Here is a 24,373-nt window from a genome sequence, read left to right as displayed (position 1 = left end):
TTGCCATTACGTGATGCCTAAAAGAGGGTCGTTTTCTTAAGCCACGGCCACACTAGAACTTAAAAGCCAGTTTATGTCCGTTTGAATGCCAGTTTTAACCGCCGACGATAATTCTTGGTTGCAACGCGCGAAATCGCTTCACCCCGGCTCGATTATAGCGAAGGCTTAACGTCACTTCAAATTATGACCAGAATTTTGAAAATACTAAAATGTATTCCAAAACAATTATTTAATCATGTTTACTATAGACACAGTAATATTTGACATTATTTACAATTTTATCCCCATTATTTTTGAAAATACGAGCAATTTTACTTCCCCGCCTTGTCGTTTTGGAAGCGATTCTAAGCGAACTGACTTGGACGAGTTGCTTCCCGAACCAACACGAAGCGCTTTCTCACGCTGGTTTAGAAAACTATTTATCTAAAACGAAGCGATTTTAGGGGTAAGTCCTCGTTACAGTTCTATCCGAATAAATGTAAAGGTAGTCCGTGTCTAAAGGCTACACCCGTTACGTTTTTTTTTGGCTGAATGCAGTCTTACTCACTGTCTTCTATAACCCTATACTTAAATGGATCTGCCGAGGTAAAAAGACTAGAAACTTTTCGGGGGTGGGTGGGGGTGACTCTTTTTTGCGTATTAAAAAGGTAAAAAAATATCATAAAAGAAGCCCGCAACTTTTCTTCATTCTTTTCGTGTTTTTTGAACAAAATTTTCTGGAGAAGCCGGTCGAATCTCTTTAAGTTTCGCCTTGAAACATTCTAGCTGGCTGGAATCCTAACGCCATTCTCCTTTCGGTCAGAAGCCTCGCCCCCCCCGCATTGAAATGGCCCCAGGCTGCTTATCTGCAAAACGCGGGGGTGTCGCGGGTAAGATAACCCCCTTTTCTCTTCTTCTTCCGCTCTCGCCGCTAGGCGGACTCTTCATCTTCTCGACGTCCCTTATTTGGTCTCTAAGGGAGAAAAAGTGGATGGGGAAATATTCGTTTGTTGACTACCAAAAGGCGGGATCGAATTTTAAGCGCTAAGGGTGGCTCGCATCCTTCTCGAAATATTATAATTGGGGCCGGTGGATATTGTCAAAGCGGGGCTTATTTTTATCGTCCCACTCCGGGTTCCAGTTTTGGAGTTTTTAATAAAATGGCTCCGCTTTCGTTCTTAGAAGAGACGATTTTGGGAGTAGGTCGCTCGTGTTTGCGTCGCGTATACTTTACACGTCCGAACGATATTTAAGAAATATAGGGCAGTTTAAAATACGCATTGCGGTCGGATGACAAATATTTTATTCTTAGGGTATCCTATAGCGACGTGAACCGCTCTCGAAAATTCACAAACTATCCAATAATTGTAATTCAATTTTATTTAAATTTTATATTAAAAATGGAGGGAAAGTTTTGGGCAAGTTTCTCCACAAAAATTACCCCGATGAAGTCGTGATATTATACGTCGTCGCGTCGTATTAGAATCCGTCCAACACACCTGTAAATCCCAAAGAGGTTGAGAGCGGGAATAACGACAGGACAAAGATCCCATCGCGACGTCGGAGAGATCGAGGGTCTTAACGCGTACGTACTAAGCGGATATATTAATAGGAACGCGACACTTTTGAAGTGTCCGCTTCGGTGAACCGCTATCGCCATCGAGAACGGCTGTTGCCATCCGTGGACTATTTCTGTCCATCTTCGGCTCATTTTTCCTTGACTCTCGAAATAGCTTCGCTGGAAGAGTCATCGCCAAAATGGACCGACAGACTGTACCATTCCCGTTAAGGTTACGCAAACTAAACCCCACTCTCCACCTTCGATAGAAATGCCTACCGTAGTTATCGATCCCATTATTCCGCCGAAATTAGATCCGCGGCTGTTTTGATTTTAAAAGGGAATTAGCTTAGGCGCTTTCTTTTTACGATAAAAGGAACGGGCTCTCCTTTCTCTCGTCGGACGTTCCGAGCAACTCCCGACCCTTATTATCTCCGGTGAAGGGTACGCTTTTTTTTACGCGTATACCGTGAATTTCCGAACGGCAGGCTTCGAGCTAATGTATGCTCGGGAAATATTCAGTTGGCTGCAACCTTATTAAAGCCCCTATTCCCAGATATTTTTCCAAGGTAGGGTGGGGTCACTAAAAGGCTTAGACTTTAGTACGGTAAACGCTACGCCAAATGGGGGTAGAGATAGATTCCACCCCCAGGTTACGCCACTCTCTCTCTTCCCCAAAATATTCAATATTCTGTGAAAATTGTTAGTGCTCGTATTTCTTCCCTTTTTGATTGAAGGTAAAAAGAGCGGACTTTTAGGTTTTATTTTATTCCAAAGATGGAGCTTATATCGTATTCGGTTTCTTCGAGTTACTTTTCGCTTTGGCTTGCCAATTCCTTACGTATACTTTTCGATGAGCTTATTTTTCCGTACATTTCGTTTGAAGTTCAAGGCTATATTTTTATATATATTTGATCTAGATCAAAACGCGATTTTATTCGGTTTTCGGAGTGCTAACAAATGAGCTTTTCCATTTCTTTGGGTAATAGCGGTTCTTTATTTATGGCGGTTTATTTTTAGAAAATACATTATGTAAATAGCGATCTTGGAAAAGGCCAAAGTGTGCGCCGCCACAACAAAGCCAAACGATTGGCCGACCGACAACTACTAGTAGACTACAAATTTGTTAGTTTTCTTTTGTTATCCTGGCGCCATAACTAACGCTGTATTTCTCCAAAAAGGTTGAAATATAAGCAATCAATCAATTGATATTCTTTTCTTTTCTGTAGTGTTTTTGCTTTAATTCTATATTTTATTTTTTGAGAAAATAAAATATTTTAAAGGTGGGTAAATATTTTATTTTTTGAGAAACTGAAATAAAATACATAGGCTCCTTTAAAATATTTTATTTTTTGAGAAACTGAAATAAAATACATAGGCTCCTTTAAAATATTTTATTTTTTGAGAAACTGAAATAAAATATTTAGGCATCTTTAAAATATTTTATTTTTTGAGAAACGGAAAAAAAATATTTAGGCACCTTTCAAATATTTTATTTTTGAGAAACTGAAATAAAATATTTAGGCACCTTTCAAATATTTTATTTTTTGAGAAACTAAAATAAAATATTTAGGCACGTTTAATTTTTTTTTGGGAAACTGAAATAAAATATTTTGGCATCTTTAAAATATTTTATTTTTTGAGAAGCGGAAAAAAAATATTCAGGCACCTTTCAAATATTTTATTTTTGAGAAACTGAAATAAAATATTTAGGCACCTTTCAAATATTTTATTTTTTGAGAAACTAAAATAAAATATTTTGGCACGTTTAATTTTTTTTTGGGAAACTGAAATAAAATACATAGGCTCCTTTAAAATATTTTATTTTTTGAGAAACTGAAATAAAATATTTAGGCACCTTTCAAGTATTTTCCTTTTTGAGAAACTAAAATAAAATATTTAGGCACGTTTAAATTTTTTTTCGGGAAACTGAAATAAAATACATAGGCTCCTTTAAAATATTTTATTTCTTGAGAAACTGAAATAAAATATTTAGGCACCTTTCAAGTATTTTCCTTTTTGAGAAACTGAAATAAAATATTTAGGCACTTTTAAAATATTTTATTTTTTAGAGAAACTGAAATCAAAGTGTAGTATTTTCGCATCAATCGTTAAACAAACCTCGCCATTGAAATTTAATGGATCTATGCAATACATACTCTCTTGACCAAATTGGTAGATGCAATTAATTCCTAATTATTTTCCTTATATAAATATGTTTCTTTAAATGATCCTGCATCGCACGCGGAGGCCTTGACATTTACTTAAGACTAATGGAAACCGACATTAAAGGTTACGATTGAGTAACTAATTAAACGTGAAATCTTGTAGTCTAGGCCTAATTGCGTTGATTGGTATTCGATGCAACTATTTGCGCGTCGGCCAATCGAATCGCGACGGTGGAGAATTGGAGAAGTTCACGCGCAAATGCGGGTTTGTTTTCCGCGACCGCGCCTCGTTAAAGCCATTACTAATATATTGTAAAAACATGGTGTTTATGTCGCAATAGGTTTGGTTATAAATGAGAAAGCAGCGGCGATCGCAGCGCCCGTCTGGCTCGTAGCGGCGGCGCTGGAACTTGGCAATCTCGGCGGATGTTAAACACATCGAGGTGATTACATAGTCGACGACACTCGGTCGCCTCAATATTAAATTCCTGCCAATACAAGTACCACCAGCGACCCTTCTTAACTCTCTCTCTCATTCTCTTTTTATTAAAATACGTCTTGCACAATGATTGAATTTCACTTCGGCACTTTATTTCGTAAAATAAATCGCTGCGGTGAAAGTCTTCGCTGGATGGCATTGGGAGGGGTCAAATTAAGATTTTTTTGTAAGGAATCCATTTTTTAAGAAGGAGGCTAATTATTTTGGTCCGATGGCAGTTGGCGACACGAGGCTCAGTTGGGAAAATTCACATTTTTTCGACCTTTTTTTTTTAAGAAAACCATTTATTAAGAAAGATCGTCAATAATTTTGGGCAGTTGCAAAAATAAGGTGAGGTTGGAAAAATAAGCTGAAGTTGGAAAAACGAAATGGAGTTTGAAAAAATTCGGAATTTGATGATCATTGTTAAGAAAAAAAATTATAGTAAAAGGGTCAATAATTTTGGTCAGTTGTAAGTCCAGTTGGGAAAAAATTGGCGATCTTTTTAAGAAACGTATTTTTAAAGATGAATTTATCCAAATATCTTTGTAAAAATACCAATAGATTTAGGAAAAATCCAGTCTTTCGCCCCCTCCCTTAATGCGACCCCCTTAGGTACGCCCCTGATTGACGGCTATACTGTGGATCACGCTGGCCTCTTTATTAAATACAGCGCGAGTTTTCAATTGTTAAAAGTTTAGCCATAAGCGCGCAAAATACGTGGAAAATATCAGTTTTTTTTAAATAATTAAGTAAACCTAACTCGTATTAGACGTAATAAATCCCTAGCAAAAGTCTGTCGTAATAATCAGCTTGGCGACACCTTAGGCCCAAGTCATCTAACGACTTTTAATGCCTTTAATTAGGTGCCTGGGTTACACTTACACTCCGCGTAATCGGTGTACAGAGCCGTACCTTTGACTGTACTAATGGGATTACGCGTAATCTTTGAAGTCCCTGCCTTTGGCAGTGGTAATCTAAGTGTAATCCGGTGTACAGACTTTCTAAGAGTGGTTAGCCCCTCGTACAATGCGTAGAAGCTAACAGCTCCCTACACTAACTATTACCGTTAACCTCTACAAATGGAAAGGGGAAACCGAAAAAATCGAGGGAAACCCCTTTAACCAGTGGGGAGATAACTTGCAAAACTCAACGTGTAAAGAGTAGTTTCGAGTTTTCACCCAATGCCACAAGCTGGGATCGAACCCGGTTCCTCTTGCTGCGAAGCGAAAGCTCTAACCACTCCGCCACCAAACTCACATTCTATAGCTCTTAACCTCTCCTTTTCATACGAATCTAACGCCTTATAAAATCGATGACGTAAAAACCCCGCAAATAAAATACAGCGGACAAAATCGCGACCATTTCTTTCCACCAGGAGCAGCACCATCGTCATAAACTTCGGTTAAAAAAATGGAAATATTTTTGCTACCCCAACGTTTTCTAAATCGAATGTACGCGAGAAAGGCTTGTAGAAAAAGACTGAAATAAAAGCTCCGAAGTATTCTTCATTCTAGGCACTCTTCGCGGGCCTTCTCCGTTTCTTTCATTTTCCGTCGTCGTTAAACTTCTTTAGTGTGTGTGTATTTTTCTCTCAATTTCACGCTTTACGGAGGAGAGTCGTGTAGAAACGCAATCGCTAGAATATCGCTTCTAGCATTTTGGACGCGACGCCACCGACGAAATCGATTAGAAGGGGAGGAAGACCTTTACCCGCCCCTGCTCTATTCTTGTCGAATGAATGAGGATAAATCGGAAAACGGAGACTTGTAGCTCTCGCGAAATTCACGAAAAGGCGAACAAAAAAAAACCACTGCCATTTTCATTTTTTCCTCTCTGAAAAAAGAGAATTCACCGTGTATCGAGCTATGCCAGATTCTCGTGATAAGCTGAATGATACGGGTTGAATGTGATGTTAGCTTTAGCTGTCTACGTTGCGTTACACGACTGTTACGAAAACGCTGCGTTGTGTTATTGAATTGTACAAATGTAAACTAGTAGGAGAATGCATTTATGTATGCGTAATCAAAGTTTAGCTCAGCACAAAGCCCCTTAGTATCTAAATATGCCCTAGGCGAAATATACTACTACCAGAAGTGTATAATATATTTGCGAGATAAGTTTCAATCTACATATCCTGCTAACGTTATTCGCTTGAAACATGTACCGTCACGGGCTTTGGTTAATTTTTCAAAATACTAGCGAGTTCCTAAACTAATACAGAGGGAAAATTATTAATTAATTAGTACATATTCCCACGCAGTGTTATTTTAACATTTTACATAGTTCTGCTACTACGGAGGACGATGAGTGTCGTTTTATTATAAGACCTCCATAGGACCTGGGTACTAACAAGGAGACATACCGAAGTGTAACCCACCGATTTTGTTCAAACTCGGGGGATTGGTTGACCTACATGTATCATGAAAAATCCTAAAGGGAATTTATTCAATGGGCAACCGTTTTGCCATGGCAACGAAAAATGTTTTTGACAACAACAAATTCAAATTTTCCCATTGAAAATAATATGGGATTCTGACCGATTCCTAGGACCCCCTGTGATAAATTTGAGCAAATTTCAAAATTTCGAAAATGCCAAAAATAGAAAAAATAGATAAAAATTGACAAAAAAAACCTCAAAATTGATCAACTTTTGATCAACTTTTGATCAATTTGAGGTCAAAATCCCATGTTATTTTAAATGGTAAAATTTAATATTTTGTGTTGTCAAAAACATTTTTCGTTGCCATGGCAAAACAGTTGCCCATTGAATAAATTCCTTTGAGGACTTTTCAAGTTACATGAAGGTCTACCAATCCCCCGAGTTTGAACAAAATCGGTGGGTTACACTTCGGGATGTCTCCTTGTAAGACCTTTGTAGGTCCTATTTCTAAGAAGAAATTTTTAATTGCATTTTTTTCATACTCATTAACTTTCGTAGGCCCCTTCAAACCTTTGTAGGCCCTGGGCACAGTGCCCATTGTGCCTAGTGCGTAAAACAGCCGTGAGGATGATCATATACTACTTACAAGCAGACACCCCCCGATGTTTCTCCCCAATTTTTTTCAAACTCAGGGGTTAAGTAGACCTTCATGTACCTTGAAAGCTCCCAAAGGGAAAAGTTTTCCCATGATATTTTACGTAGATAAAGTTTAAACTTGAGTTGTGAAAAACATTTTTGGTTGCCATGGCAAAACGAATGGCCTAGTCGGAGCTGGTTGAGAGTGTCAGTGTCGAAAAAGGCTCGGTAAACAAATTAGTAATAAAACAATATAAGTGTCCTATTATAGCGTATTCCATGCTCTCTTACTTCGTAGCGTAGGGTCGTCTATTTTTTAATCACAAAAAGGTAACATAGATGGCGGTATTCCGAGGGGTCCGACATTCGTAAAAATTATTTTAGAAATCGTATAGCGTTTTCCATTTGATTGCTCGAGATTCGCTCCGAATCTGTCTCTGACGTCATAGATCTCACCCCGATTGACTAGCGTAAAACCGCAAATGGAACATTCCATGAACATATTCCCGCGCTACGTTGTTTTTCGTCTGCTAGTAATTTGAATTTTCGCGTCTTGGTCTGCCATTTTTCCAAAAAATGTAAAAGGAACACCCAAAACTTTGCTCCGATCTCGATCTCGATTAGTTGATCTGTTGAAATCGGCAGATCGGTTTTGGGTGATCTCGGAGCACCCGAGAGCGGGAAATGGAACACGGTAATCTTGATCGGAGCAGATCCGAGCATGCAAATGGAACATAATATGTTGATTAGAGCGATCTAGAGCGCTCGAGAGCATTCAAATGGAAAACGCTATTAAAAGCAACTTGAAAATCCCAAAATCTGGGCGAAAATCGCTTCCATAATTCGGAAATCTCAAAATCAGTTTTGAATTTCTGAAATAACTTTGAAAGAAAATTTGCAAATTTCGGATCTCTCGAGATATTCTGTGTGAAAGAGGGTTTCGGATAATCCAAAGCAGATGAACTTTCGCTACAAAGTATGCGAGGATGGGGCTTAAAATCTCAGTAGTTCCATAATATTAGGTACTTCAAAATTTTAATTTGAGGTTTCAACAAAGTTTCCCGCGACAAAACTCTTTAAACTCGGTAAAGAGAGCTTCGAGCTCGTCGGCTGCAATGCAAAAGAGTGAGTAATCGGTATTCATGAGCGTTCTCATAATTATACAAAGCTGAGGCGCGTTTAAACCTATATGTACCGCGTTCAACCACTCGTGATGCTAAGTAAACAGCAATTTACCATAATTCTCTCTCAATTTTTCCAGTTGGAAGATTGTAAATCCTTTCGTATTATACAGTATTTTAATTTAAACGACGTATCATCTGTAGAATCAAGAACCTATTTAGGTAACCGCAAACGTATGAGTCGACCTGTTTACAGAATCCATTTGCAAACACTACTCAATTCAAACCAATCTTTTTCGCTAGGTTCAACATTCTTTTATAAACGCAAAACGTAACTTTTAGGTCAAATGAAATCCTGGATACGTCCATGCTGGCTGTGAATCTCTGAATGGGTCTTAAGAAGTATTTATTAGATGAAAATAAAACGAAGGATTTCCGTTTGAGGGAGTGGCATAGGTAGTAGATCACTCTAGCGGTGTATATTGTAAACTTGTACATTCTTAATAATCTAATGACGTTCTTGCTCGAATCAAAATCAAATTGATATATTAAAATACCTATAAGTGAAAGCAATAATTCGACGACACGCAAAAAATGGGAAATATGGTTTGTAGGGCCATTATCAGTAATACGGAATATACTAAAAAAGTTCCACTTTTTACACACAATCCTACTTGAGGTATTTGTGTGTACTTGGCCCACGTACAGTATAGTCGATGCCGCCGTATTAAAATAATAAAATCAGCTAGGCCAATACCCAAGGCACCACCTTAGGCCTAAGTCATCAAGCGACTTTTGAAGCCTTTAATTCAGGTGGCCGGGTTCAACATAACTCTTCTACAATTAGTTCTAGAAGGGACGGTGATCTGTCAATCGAAAGCATATGGCATGCCCTCGGTAGCCCGTTATACATTTTTGGAATCGGAGAACAAGAAGTTAATAATTTTCCCATTTTAGTGGCTTTTGGCGATTTTTGCTTTAAAAGTTAAATATATTTTTTATAATTAAGAGCGACTTTGTTGAATATTATATTTTTAGTTAGTACTGATCATTTCTGAACTACTTTTTCGGTTGCATTAAGATATTTTAATTTTAAGTGAGATTTCTGGCCAATTTGCGAGACCCCACGACCCGCGTACGCACTATTGTCATATTTGAATTTCGTACCAATTGTTACAGGTGCCAACTAACTCGTTCGCGTTCCAAAACCAGGTAACTTGAAAAATTCATTTTCGATCAAATTCTTCTTGGGTGATGATTGAAAATTTGTTCAAATTTAAATTTAATATTTAAGATATAGTTATAACATCGGGGGGATTGTGTGTGCTTAAATGTCCGTGACATCTTGTTCTGTCGATGGTGGGCCTTTGAAGTAGGCCCGGCTGACCTTCGAGTCACGCGATACTAAATTATTGAGAAGAAAAGCTGGTTGGATTTAATATTCCATCGTCATTTCCTTTCCTTTTTCGCTTCCTTGTTGGTTCGCCTGTTGACAGTGCGCCACTACGACCCTCCCGGCCGTTTCATTCCCCTTCTCTCGTTGATAGTTCAATTAAAGGTGGGGCAAGGGGTAAAGCTTGCTCGTCGGAACGTCTAATTTCAATCATCGACCTCTGATCGTTCGACTATGTATAAGTCTTATATGCAAAATTAGTTTTCGGTTGGAGCGCGCTCGTTCGCTCCTTCCATATCTGACAGAGAGGTTCGTTAAATTTATATGGATCCGAGAGCTTTAAATTTATTTCCAAAAACACCCTCCTCCTTCTTCCCAGCGCTGGGCATTTTTACAAAATATTTCTCAACTCACGAGCGGCTCACGCAAATTTAGAAGAATTCAAGCTCACGCTCTTTTCAGAACGCATTTTGATAATATAGATCTTAATTATCCGAGCTCCAATTATTTGGTGATTAATATGTTGCTCGAAAGTTCAGGGCTCCATCATTAGCTCATTTTAACATAAATTACAGCTTCAGGTAAATAATCTACTTATATTTTCCGCTCAAATTCGGCTAGCTCAAATTGAGTTAAAATGATGGTGCTCATCTCAAATATTATTTCATTTTATCATTTTCATTACGATCTTTGAGAAAATAAATGGTAGAGTTGCAATATCAACTTAAATTTGGTCCAAATTGCGCATAACGTAGGAGAATTCCTGAATGATGGTGAAATCAAAAAGCATCATCTCTGAAAAGCTCTTCTGCTCAGTACTCATACAAGTAATCGAATATTTAATATTATTGGTCGTCTCGCTCATTAACAGCTCACTCGCTTTAATTTGGACTCCAAAAGCTCAAATGCGCTACAAAATGAGTCGAGAGTGCCCAATACGGTCCCTTCCTTACGCTGTTTAAAATGGGGGAAAAGGTAGCTTTATGTTGTCGTTATGATAGGATTAAAAATGATCTCGTGGGAATCCGCAGTCGCCCCTTGGGTTTCGTGCCGCCTTATTATTTCTATTTATCGAGTGTTTAAACGAATCGCTTTAAATTAAGTGCAATCTCTGAGTATCATTTCTACACTTTACGGTCGATAATTTTAGCCAAGTGCTATTGTAATAATTTGTTACTTTTTTTCATTTTATTTTATTCCTTAAAATTAAACTATCGTAATTAATTTTTAAACTTATTGTTGGATATGATATTTATATTATTTTTATCTTTCGTATTTTTTTAAATGTTTTTATGGTGTGTTGCGTGTGGAACACTTCTACAGGCGCTTCCGTAGAATAAGCGTTAGTAGGCTAAACCCTGTAAATTAACTTCACGTTGTACACGGACGTGCTGCGACTGGAACACTTTTACAGGCGCCAGTAGGCCAAATCTTTTACCAAGTTTTCTTAATTTAGATAAATGTGGGTCGTCTATGTAAAGCAACTTTAAACGATTCTGTAGCGTATATAAATATAGTTAAGTACTATTGATTTGATAAAAGCCTTGGTAAAAGGTTTTTAGTAAATCGATTTTTAAAAGTAAAGTGGGAATAAATAAATACCCCGGAGACGATAGTAAATTGCCATGTTATAAAAATGGAGTGTCTGAAGGTAATAATTTCTCCGCGAAACTTTGGAGCTACATATGGATCGAGTCGACTATAAAGCATATTTTTCCAGGGGTAACACCTTGTTGTCACGAAACCTTATATTTAAGGTAAAATAAAAACCAAAATGATATAATTCCACCCACTTAAGGTGCGGGAACTTTTTGAGTAAATATTTTCCAGCCATTATATTCTGTATATATGATATATATATTGAGAAGTTGGTTTAGCGGGTGACAGTTAATATTCTTATTATATTTAAGTACTTCAACGTTTAATTTCGTAAAATCGCGGATAAAGGTGGGGTGCTTGTTTGCTAGAAATTATAAATGAATTTAGAATTTGGTTTAGCGGATGACAATTAATATCCTTATTAGAATTAAGTACTTCAACGTTTAATTTCGTGAAATCGTGGATAAAGGTGGGGTGCTTGTTTGCTAGAAATTATAAATGAATTTAGAATTTGGTTTAGCGGATGACAATTAATATCCTTATTAGAATTAAGTACTTTAACGTTTAACTTCGTGACAAAGTGGATAAAAGTGGGCTGTTTTTTGGCTCGGAATTATAAATGAATTTATAATTTGGTTTAGCGGATGACAATTAATATCCTTATTATATTTAAGTACTTTAGCGTTTAATTTCGTAAAATCGCGGATAAAGGTGGGGTGCTTGTTTGCTAGAAATTATAAATGAATTGAGAATTAGGTTTAGCGGATGACAAATAATATCCTTATTAGAATTAAGTACTTTAACATTTAATTTCGTGAAATCGTGGATAAAGGTGGGGTGCTTGTTTGCTAGAAATTATAAATGGATTTAGAATTTGGTTTAGCGGATGACAATTAATATCCTTATTATATTTAAGTACTTTAACATTTAATTTCGTGAAATCGTGGATAAAAGTGGGCTGTTTTTTGGCTCGGAATTATAAATGAATTTAGAATTTGTTTTAGCGGGTGACAATTAATATCCTTATTATATTTAAGTACTTTAACGTTTAATTTCGTGAAATCGCGGATAAAGGTGGGGTGTTTGCTCAACGGCACAGGTAGCGGAAATAGATCATATGAAATTTACCTTTGTGGCTCCTCTTTGGGCCTAGCTGTAGCGGCTTCTTTTTTCTTAAACGTTTTGACGACTTTGCGGGACTTTGTGAGAAAAATGTCTTCCGCCCTCTGCTCCTTGTTCGGGTCTGTCTCTTCGCGTGTCCTGTTTTTATTTATCACCAATGCTCTCCATGATTGGAACGATTGTTGCTAATTTCAGTTTAATTACTCGTAGTTGTCATTAGCTCGACTATAGAAAAATAAGTACGCTTTTCTCTCTTTATAACGTATAAAATGTCGTTTTCAGTAACATTCGAACGGCAATTTGCCTAGTCGGTTGTAATTGTCAGTTTTTCGAAATGCGAGGAGATCTTGGACGTCGCGCGCGGCTACCTTGCCATTGTCTTTGCCCCGTATCTCTGGCTGCTCGCGGCTCTCAGCGCCAAGACGATATCGCCGTTGTGGCCTATCCTCTCTCTAACCTCGTCAAATGGGCGGCGAGCTCGGAATTAAGCCTTAAAAGTCCCTCTCTAACCGCCCCCTTTTGCCCCCCCCCGCGTCCGAGCTCTTTCCCGCGCTTACGTGACGTCACGATCCCGTTGCCATAGAGATCGGAAGAAGCCAATGGGGAAAAAGAATGAGGGATCGATTTCTCGGGCCAACTTCGACTCTCCCCTTCTAGTTTTTACCTCTCGCTTGTTTAGAGAAACGAGCCTTTTAACCGAATAATAATCGACAAAGTACGAATAGAGTAAAGTCTGCGTCGTTAGTTCCGGGGTTAAAGAGTCAATTGACCGTCGTTTAAAGAAAAAAAATAAAAATTCGCGGTAGTTCTATCTTGTTTCGCCAGGCGGCACTACGGTCTTTATTTTTACCTTTTCGGTAAAACTAAGAACTACGTTTTTATATCACTGGAATTTTTTTTCCCCGCCTTGGATCAGTCGATATCTTATTGATGTACGGACAGACACGGTCAATGATTTCCGATATTCGTCGTTACGAGTTTGGATTGTTAATTAAAATCTGGGACAACTTGTAGAGCTTATAGTGAAATAAAATTAATGACCCGAACAAGATCGTAACACTTGGTTTTCCCGGAACAAAAATATAAAATTAGATTTATGTATTTTAGATAAAGTTATAATACTACAGCCATAAGTAACATAATAACAATAAGTATGACACTTCCTATTGCTCTAATGCTAATTTTCTAACCGAACCTTTTTTCGGCAATGATACTCTCTTCAAGCTGTGACTTGGACTCGCGACTTACCGTTTTGGATGACTACGTTTTGATAAAAATTTAAGCCTAATATCGGAGAGCACGTTCTGGAGTCACGAGGGGCTTTGGCTTTGTTTTGAAGCCCGCGTGCGAATCACGCGTGATTAAAAACTTTTTTAACTTTTAACATGTTAGCCTAATATTCCGTCTATCTATCGGAAACCAGATATTTCGGCTTAGCGGAAGTCTCGCATATTTTAAACACTAGAGGGCTCTGTGCTGAGAAACCATCTTGATTGCGCAATAACTATGGAAAATCAGTAAATTGTCATACTTATTGTTATAATGTTACTTATGCTACAGCGAATAACGTCATTTTGGGGGGCGTGGCGCTTACCTGAATGACGTGACACAAAAGGAAAGGGTGTCGGCTCCTTTTTATCATCTTGCATTCATTCCCGTTATTTGCGTATTCCCAATAATTTGATTTATAACGCGCGACTTACAATCGTAACGTTTCCAAATATTTATAGGTCACGGTGATAAAAATAAAAATATTATTTTCGCTTTGTTATTACGTCAGATTTTATTTCGTTGTTAATCCAAGTTCCCGACCGCCAACGTCAAATGGTGGCCCCGTCCTCCGCGGATTACGGTTGGTCTATTTTGGAACTGGTCTATTTCGAGCCAAGAAATTTAAGTGGCGTAAGTCCGTGGGGCAATGGCTGGCTTTCGTACGTGTACAACATATAAGCGTCATCGTGATTTCGAGAATGGAGATCAACTCCATCTGACGGAGAGTTTTTTTATTTTTTTTTTCTGCCGTCTCAAACTCGAGGCCGAAAACTTTTAAAATGCCATTGAAAGTGTACCCAAGTTTTTTTATTCTTATATGCCCTTTACGGTAGTTTTTTCTTATTCGTTGCCTTTAAAATATCTTCTCCAATATCGTAAGTAGAGACTGCATTACAAGCGCTGACCAAATGGCCTGTTTTATGATTGTATTTTTATCCCAAATTTTGTTTTCTCGTGATGGTCGAAAGGCAGTCTCGCGTATGCCGATTTTCATCCGTCTTATCTCCCCGCCTTTGACCGCGCTGCTCATTTAGACTAGTCTCCAGAATTGCTCGTAAAAGTACGAATTTAGCACCGTTCTGCGAAACATTTAGTTTTTGTATTCTATCCTTAGATATCTATAAGTGTAAACCCTTTAAAAAAATTATCGAGTATGTGCATATAACAGATACACAAATTATTTAATTCGTGTATTAATTTAAATAACGCATAAATGTTTAAAACCATAATTTCCACGGTAATTAATAATTCGATTTTGTTTTTACACAATGACGGATACTTCATCGTTTAAAGTTCTTTTATTTTATTTTAAATAAAAGAATTTTAAACCACATCTGTCATTGTGTAAAAAAATCGAATTAAATAACGCAGTTCTTTAAAACTTTTTTTTAAGAATTTGCATTGTTTTTAATTTTAATTTATTGTTGCAGAATACACACAGTCCAATAAATGTGTTTCCTTCGTATTATTATCAGAAGTATAATAAAAATAAGGAAAAATCTTATCGCTATAGTGTCGTAACTTTTCTTTTCAGTATTCCATTCATAGAAATTTAAAATCATTTATTCTGTATATTCATATACCTGTTATACAAATTGGCCTGAAATTATAATATGTACGAATAATTTCATAAGTTTATTAACTTAATCCAATAATAAAAATAAGGAAAAATCGGATCGCTAATGTCCTAACATTCGTAATCCGTTTTGCTCGCGTCAAATACCGAAATAACATTTCCCCGCCGCATTTCACTTTCCTTCCCATTTTAATGTTAATTTTTGGGTGACTTGGGGGATGTGTCTAGTTCTAATCCCATCCGTTTCTAATCCCGTTAAAGGGAGGGGGAGTTTATTTCATTTTGTCCGTTTAAAAACAAGACCGTTTTCAATATTAGCCGCGGCAAACATGACTAAGCCAATTTCCAACGTCCTATATACATCCGGAGAGTGAACGGGGAATAACGTAATGGCGACAACCGTTGGGGCTGCTAAAGCCACGTTCACACGTACCCTAGGAAACGTTTTACCTCGTTTCGATCTCGCTGCGGTTCTTAGCGTTTGGAAATATTTTTGTTTATTCGTTTGATTTTCAGTGATTTTTGAAGAAAATTGGGCGCGCGTAGTATAGAAATATAGTAGGTGTTTCTATAAAATATGTGAGGTCACTTGTAAATGTTTTTTCTACGTCACTAGCTAAAGTTATTGAAGATAGAGCGCGCGCTCGAGTCGGAAAAGATTTTGGTATTTGAAGTGCAAAACGCGCGTGCCAATAAAGCACTAAAAAGCTTAAGCTCGTGACGCGGGAAAAACATTTTATACATTTAATTTTTATATTGATTTATTTTATAGAAACACCTATTAGAAGTTCGTCCGCTCACGCATTTGAGTGACGTTTCAAAACATTCTAATTCAAAACTAATGCACCCAGAAGAAATGTGTTGTATTTTTTAAACAAATAGACAAAAAGTTGCTATACATTTTCTTCTAAAAAAGGCATATAAATGTTATTAGGCGCAAAAAAATTCACGATTAACGATTTTTGCAAAAACCGACCAAAATCTTGGAGGAATAAAACAAGTATACAGGAGTTGCGGAGAGCTGCGAAATCGGTTTCGTCAGTGACCGTGAACTCGCGCGAGACGGAGGGGTTCAAACGCGACTAGCGCCAACTGCATACGGAATTTTGCAACTATTATCGTTTTATATCATTGTTTTCGCGTCGTCTGGTTTGTTTTATTCCTCCAAACAAATACGAGTCATTTCGGAAAAAGGCGCAAAGAATTTAGAAATGTTTCAAAACAAACCAGACGACGTGAAAACAATGCTATAAAATGATAATAGTTGCAAAATTCCGAATGCAGTTGGCGCTAGTCGCGTTTGAACCCCTCCGTCTCGCTCGAGTTCACGGTCACTGACGAAACCGATTTCGCAGCTCTCCGCAACTCCTGTATACTTGTTTTATTCCTCCAAGCCAAAATAGTCAACGAAGCTGTTCAGCCGAAGCGATCTGAAACGCTGGGACGCGCAACGGTCACTGTTCACACCACGTTTCGGGAGCACTCGCAACGTTGCGGAGGGTATGTGTGAACGCGGCTTAAGTTGACACCGGAGAGTGCGAGTCCGGATTGAAAAATCCCGCTCCCCCCTTTCCTATTGCGATTTTTCTTAGACGCCAATGACAGCGTTTATTTTGTCGCTGCGGGGCGCTCTCGGTCGGCTCTCTGGGGGGATGATAGCCAAGCAAACGTAATAAGCGTCCCCCCAGAACAGACTGCCTCTCTTTCCGCGCCGTCTTTTTAATATTACGTTGTCCATTCGGGAAGCCTCTACCATCTCCGTACGTATGGCCAGCGGTGACTATACGTACGGAGATGGTCCCTATTATTACTAGTTTTTCGTCGTCCGCGGGGAAATTAGAAGCTCGATTAATAATAGTCTCGTCGCTCGGTTCTTTTTACTTGTCTCGCTCCTCGCCGCGAATGTGTCAAAAATCTCTCATACCTTTAGGGATGTGTTGGACAAAGTAGACAACCGAAGATTACTTCGGAAGGTCAAACGTCTGTCGGCTCGCGACTATAGACTTTACCCTCTCGATATATCTTTCACCCAACCGCGTCGGTGACATTTTTGTAGATAAGGATTAGTTTTGTTTCCTTCATCTCTTTTCTTATTACTTTGCTCAAATATTTGATCGAAAACAAATGTAGAATATTTTTTTTCGTTGCGCTACAAAACCTGTTGGTTTGTAAAGAAATTGAAAAATGAAATTTCCTTTGTTGCTTTTTCAGTTAATGAAATCGTTAATTTTTAGTGTTGTCAGTTGGAAAATTTTCTGTATTTTAATTGTTCATAAAATATTTAAAAAACAGACGGTCTCAAGCGTGACCGTAATAATATAATTTATCTACGAGTGTTTTAAATCACCTTTACATCTCTCTCTCTTGTAACAAACAATAGTCATATTAGTTGCCATGACAGCCGTAATAGCGAGACACTAACCATTAAGGAAGGACATATATATCTAGTGTTGTAAGTTGGAATATTTTCCGCGGAAAATGACCGAGGTCTTTGTTCCGGAATATTTTCTTTATTTTTCCGAAAAAAATTTAAAAAAAAGTTTTCATTCCATGATTAGTCTAATATTGTTTGAAAATGTTCGCGTCATTTTTCCAATCTAAAAGTAAAACTAAACCTCTAGACTAGCTTTAAACTAAATGAAAAGAGACTTAAAACGGTTTTAAAATTCACAATTTATTTATTTAAAAAATCCTACGTTTCAGGGATTTGGGATTTTTACAAGGAGGAACAGTTCCTCTGAAACGTAGGATTTTTTAAATAAATTGTGAATTTTAAAACCGTTTTAAGTCTAAAATATTGAACTTATTAATTACCATGGTATAGTATATTAAAAAACAATGAAACTGGAGAAGATCACATGGTATAAATTTAAGTATCTTTTCATTTAGTTTTTCACAATGTGCTTCTCTTCACTTCTAGCTTTAAACTGATTACCAATGTAACACTATTTATGTTTTGTAGTATTTTTACTGTTCTTAGACATTTTATATCGATCAAAAGTTAAAAAAATTCGAAAACCTTAAAAATTAATTTGTTTCAATTTGTTATTTTTCTGATTTGCGGAAAATATTTTGGAAAATTTCCGCATTTTATTTTTCCGGAAAATTAACAACACTATTAATTTTTAATTATATTCCACGGATTTAGAAGGCAATTCATTTTTTCCAATCCTAAGAATGGATTTTATTCCCTAACAATCATCTTGATCAAAAAGCGAAATTCTTAATTGTCCGTATCTTAGACCGGATCAATAGAAACTGCTCTATTTTATTTATCTAACCTAAATTACTTTCGTAATGCTTTTTTTCCCCCTCTCGTCTCTTGGATTTTTTTCTGTTAATTTCTTTCAAGTGGAGAAATTGAACAATGCGAGGAATCCCTTTAAAAACGACCTCGAATCGAGTCTGTTGTAGTTCGGAGCGTTTTCTATTTTGGGAGTAATTTCTCCAAAAGCCACAATGACTTTGGTCGGACCTATTATCCGGTATTACAAAAGATGTTTTGGCTTTCGGCGTTGTGTAAACCGCGACTAAAAGGCTTTACGATCGAAATTGATATTCCCTCGACGACTAGCCAGGCCTGATTTTCCATCTAACACCGAATAGAATTTTCGGCCGTCGTAAATTGGAACGTAGGAAACGCGTTTTGTAACGACGACCGGACTTTTGTCAAATTTGCGCTTCAATGTTTGCCTCCGCCGTGGGTTCCTTAACGACCCTTCGTCTACTCGTATATAACTATAATATATTAATATAAATAAATTGGGAGAGAAGGTCGGTGTTATTTTTTTGGGTACCGTAACCATCATTTCAAGTTCAATCGAAGAAAAAAAACAAGCTAAAATTAAAGTTAATACTCGAAGATCTATTTAGTCCAAGTTTCGCGTTTTAATTTTATCCTCGAAGGCTATCTGGTCCGAGTATTTCGTAAGTTTTATCATTACTTTAAATTTGTGAGGGCTTAGCTTTTTCCCCAGCTTTTAGTTATGGACTTAATTTCACTATAAAATAATCCAACTTCTCCCACCTCCTCATTCTTATTTCTTCGTTTCGAATGAGTCAGTTTAGATCCGTAGTTAGAGTCAGAAACTTGAGTCTTGGTTTCAGCTGATTTTATTTTAAGTAATTACTTTTATTTCAATGGCCCTAGGGCGTGAGAATTTAGTAAAATTTATAGGTTTTTTTTACAATCTGGCTAGGTATGTCTACAGCCCTAGGGCGTGACATTTTATTAAAATTAAGTTTTTTTTTTTTTTTTTTTACAATTGGGCTAGGTAGGGCTACAGCCTTAGGGGGTGACATTTTAGTAAAATTTAGAGTTTTTTTACAATTGGGGATACAGCCTACGGACGCGACGTTTTAGTAAAATTTATAGTTTTTTTACAATCTGGCTACAGCACTAGGGCGTGACGTTTTAGTAAATACCCCCGTCCCGAGGCTTTTATCTATTACCTATATAAACAGCCTACGGACGCGACGTTTTAGTAAAATTTATAGTTTGTTTTTACAATCTGGCTACAGCACTAGGGCGTGACGTTTTAGTAAATACCCCCGTCCCGAGGCTTTTGTCTATTACCTATATAAACAGCCTACGGACGCGACGTTTTAGTAAAATTTATAGTTTTTTTTACAATCTGGCTACAGCACTAGGGCGTGACGTTTTAGTAAATACCCCCGTCGCGAGGCTTTTGTCTATTACCTATATAAACAGCCTACGGACGCGACGTTTTAGTAAAATTTATAGTTTGTTTTTACAATCTGGCTACAGCACTAGGGCGTGACGTTTTAGTAAATACCCCCGCCCCGAGGCTTTTGTCTATTACCTATATAAACAGCCTACGGACGCGACGTTTTAGTAAAATTTATAGTTTGTTTTTACAATCTGGCTACAGCACTAGGGCGTGATGTTTTAGTAAATACCCCCGTCCCGAGGCTTTTGTCTATTACCTATATAAACAGCCTACGGACGCGACGTTTTAGTAAAATTTATAGTTTGTTTTTACAATCTGGCTACAGCACTAGGGCGTGATGTTTTAGTAAATACCCCCGTCCCGAGGCTTTTGTCTATTACCTATATAAACAGCCTACGGACGCGACGTTTTAGTAAAATTTATAGTTTGTTTTTACAATCTGGCTACAGCACTAGGGCGTGATGTTTTAGTAAATACCCCCGTCCCGAGGCTTTTGTCTATTACCTATATAAACAGCCTACGGACGCGACGTTTTAGTAAAATTTATAGTTTGTTTTTACAATCTGGCTACAGCACTAGGGCGTGATGTTTTAGTAAATACCCCCGTCCCGAGGCTTTTGTCTATTACCTATATAAACAGCCTACGGACGCGACGTTTTAGTAAAATTTATAGTTTGTTTTTACAATCTGGCTACAGCACTAGGGCGTGATGTTTTAGTAAATACCCCCGTCCCGAGGCTTTTGTCTATTACCTATATAAACAGCCTACGGACGCGACGTTTTAGTAAAATTTATAGTTTGTTTTTACAATCTGGCTACAGCACTAGGGCGTGATGTTTTAGTAAATACCCCCGTCCCGAGGCTTTTGTCTATTACCTATATAAACAGCCTACGGACGCGACGTTTTAGTAAAATTTATAGTTTGTTTTTACAATCTGGCTACAGCACTAGGGCGTGATGTTTTAGTAAATACCCCCGTCCCGAGGCTTTTGTCTATTACCTATATAAACAGCCTACGGACGCGACGTTTTAGTAAAATTTATAGTTTGTTTTTACAATCTGGCTACAGCACTAGGGCGTGATGTTTTAGTAAATACCCCCGTCCCGAGGCTTTTGTCTATTACCTATATAAACAGCCTACGGACGCGACGTTTTAGTAAAATTTATAGTTTGTTTTTACAATCTGGCTACAGCACTAGGGCGTGATGTTTTAGTAAATACCCCCGTCCCGAGGCTTTTGTCTATTACCTATATAAACAGCCTACGGACGCGACGTTTTAGTAAAATTTATAGTTTGTTTTTACAATCTGGCTACAGCACTAGGGCGTGATGTTTTAGTAAATACCCCCGCCCCGAGGCTTTTGTCTATTACCTATATAAACAGCCTACGGACGCGACGTTTTAGTAAAATTTATAGTTTGTTTTTACAATCTGGCTACAGCACTAGGGCGTGACGTTTTAGTAAATACCCCCGCCCCGAGGCTTTTGTCTATTACCTATATAAACAGCCTACGGACGCGACGTTTTAGTAAAATTTATAGTTTGTTTTTACAATCTGGCTACAGCACTAGGGCGTGACGTTTTAGTAAATACCCCCGCCCCGAGGCTTTTGTCTATTACCTATATAAACAGCCTACGGACGCGACGTTTTAGTAAAATTTATAGTTTGTTTTTACAATCTGGCTACAGCACTAGGGCGTGATGTTTTAGTAAATACCCCCGTCCCGAGGCTTTTGTCTATTACCTATATAAACAGCCTACGGACGCGACGTTTTAGTAAAATTTATAGTTTGTTTTTACAATCTGGCTACAGCACTAGGGCGTGATGTTTTAGTAAATACCCCCGTCCCGAGGCTTTTGTCTATTACCTATATAAACAGCCTACGGACGCGACGTTTTAGTAAAATTTATAGTTTGTTTTTACAATCTGGCTACAGCACTAGGGCGTGATGTTTTAGTAAATACCCCCGTCCCGAGGCTTTTGTCTATTACCTATATAAACAGCCTACGGACGCGACGTTTTAGTAAAATTTATAGTTTGTTTTTACAATCTGGCTACAGCACTAGGGCGTGATGTTTTAGTAAATACCCCCGTCCCGAGGCTTTTGTCTATTACCTATATAAACAGCCTACGGACGCGACGTTTTAGTAAAATTTATAGTTTGTTTTTACAATCTGGCTACAGCACTAGGGCGTGATGTTTTAGTAAATACCCCCGTCCCGAGGCTTTTGTCTATTACCTATATAAACAGCCTACGGACGCGACGTTTTAGTAAAATTTATAGTTTGTTTTTACAATCTGGCTACAGCACTAGGGCGTGATGTTTTAGTAAATACCCCCGTCCCGAGGCTTTTGTCTATTACCTATATAAACAGCCTACGGACGCGACGTTTTAGTAAAATTTATAGTTTGTTTTTACAATCTGGCTACAGCACTAGGGCGTGATGTTTTAGTAAATACCCCCGTCCCGAGGCTTTTGTCTATTACCTATATAAACAGCCTACGGACGCGACGTTTTAGTAAAATTTATAGTTTGTTTTTACAATCTGGCTACAGCACTAGGGCGTGACGTTTTAGTAAATACCCCCGTCCCGAGGCTTTTGTCTATTACCTATATAAACAGCCTACGGACGCGACGTTTTAGTAAAATTTATAGTTTTTTTTACAATCTGGCTACAGCACTAGGGCGTGACGTTTTAGTAAATACCCCCGCCCCGAGGCTTTTGTCTATTACCTATATAAACAGCCTACGGACGCGACGTTTTAGTAAAATTTATAGTTTGTTTTTACAATCTGGCTACAGCACTAGGGCGTGATGTTTTAGTAAATACCCCCGTCCCGAGGCTTTTGTCTATTACCTATATAAACAGCCTACGGACGCGACGTTTTAGTAAAATTTATAGTTTGTTTTTACAATCTGGCTACAGCACTAGGGCGTGATGTTTTAGTAAATACCCCCGTCCCGAGGCTTTTGTCTATTACCTATATAAACAGCCTACGGACGCGACGTTTTAGTAAAATTTATAGTTTGTTTTTACAATCTGGCTACAGCACTAGGGCGTGATGTTTTAGTAAATACCCCCGTCCCGAGGCTTTTGTCTATTACCTATATAAACAGCCTACGGACGCGACGTTTTAGTAAAATTTATAGTTTGTTTTTACAATCTGGCTACAGCACTAGGGCGTGATGTTTTAGTAAATACCCCCGTCCCGAGGCTTTTGTCTATTACCTATATAAACAGCCTACGGACGCGACGTTTTAGTAAAATTTATAGTTTGTTTTTACAATCTGGCTACAGCACTAGGGCGTGATGTTTTAGTAAATACCCCCGTCCCGAGGCTTTTGTCTATTACCTATATAAACAGCCTACGGACGCGACGTTTTAGTAAAATTTATAGTTTGTTTTTACAATCTGGCTACAGCACTAGGGCGTGATGTTTTAGTAAATACCCCCGTCCCGAGGCTTTTGTCTATTACCTATATAAACAGCCTACGGACGCGACGTTTTAGTAAAATTTATAGTTTGTTTTTACAATCTGGCTACAGCACTAGGGCGTGATGTTTTAGTAAATACCCCCGTCCCGAGGCTTTTGTCTATTACCTATATAAACAGCCTACGGACGCGACGTTTTAGTAAAATTTATAGTTTGTTTTTACAATCTGGCTACAGCACTAGGGCGTGATGTTTTAGTAAATACCCCCGTCCCGAGGCTTTTGTCTATTACCTATATAAACAGCCTACGGACGCGACGTTTTAGTAAAATTTATAGTTTGTTTTTACAATCTGGCTACAGCACTAGGGCGTGACGTTTTAGTAAATACCCCCGTCCCGAGGCTTTTGTCTATTACCTATATAAACAGCCTACGGACGCGACGTTTTAGTAAAATTTATAGTTTGTTTTTACAATCTGGCTACAGCACTAGGGCGTGACGTTTTAGTAAATACCCCCGCCCCGAGGCTTTTGTCTATTACCTATATAAACAGCCTACGGACGCGACGTTTTAGTAAAATTTATAGTTTGTTTTTACAATCTGGCTACAGCACTAGGGCGTGATGTTTTAGTAAATACCCCCGTCCCGAGGCTTTTGTCTATTACCTATATAAACAGCCTACGGACGCGACGTTTTAGTAAAATTTATAGTTTGTTTTTACAATCTGGCTACAGCACTAGGGCGTGATGTTTTAGTAAATACCCCCGTCCCGAGGCTTTTGTCTATTACCTATATAAACAGCCTACGGACGCGACGTTTTAGTAAAATTTATAGTTTGTTTTTACAATCTGGCTACAGCACTAGGGCGTGATGTTTTAGTAAATACCCCCGTCCCGAGGCTTTTGTCTATTACCTATATAAACAGCCTACGGACGCGACGTTTTAGTAAAATTTATAGTTTGT

General features: G+C 37.9%; 1 protein-coding gene across 1 annotated transcript in view; it reads right to left on the bottom strand.

The window, feature by feature from the left end:
* LOC149941454 (GTP-binding protein Di-Ras2) overlaps positions 1–12,889 on the bottom strand; it is a 75,122-nt gene extending 62,233 nt beyond the window's left edge. The window contains exon 1 of the mRNA XM_090177834.1: positions 12,444–12,889. The gene's annotated coding sequence lies outside the window, so the exon portion shown is untranslated. The remainder of the gene's footprint in view (positions 1–12,443) is intronic.
* Between the last annotated feature and the right edge of the window lie 11,484 nt (positions 12,890–24,373).

Source organism: Leiobunum rupestre, chromosome 6 (assembly GCF_980474605.1).
Source record: "Leiobunum rupestre chromosome 6, qqLeiRupe1.1.hap1, whole genome shotgun sequence".
Taxonomy (NCBI): Eukaryota; Metazoa; Arthropoda; class Arachnida; order Opiliones; family Sclerosomatidae; genus Leiobunum; species Leiobunum rupestre.
The sequence above is the reverse complement of the archived record's forward strand: the minus strand, read 5'-3'. Positions and strand labels throughout refer to the sequence as shown.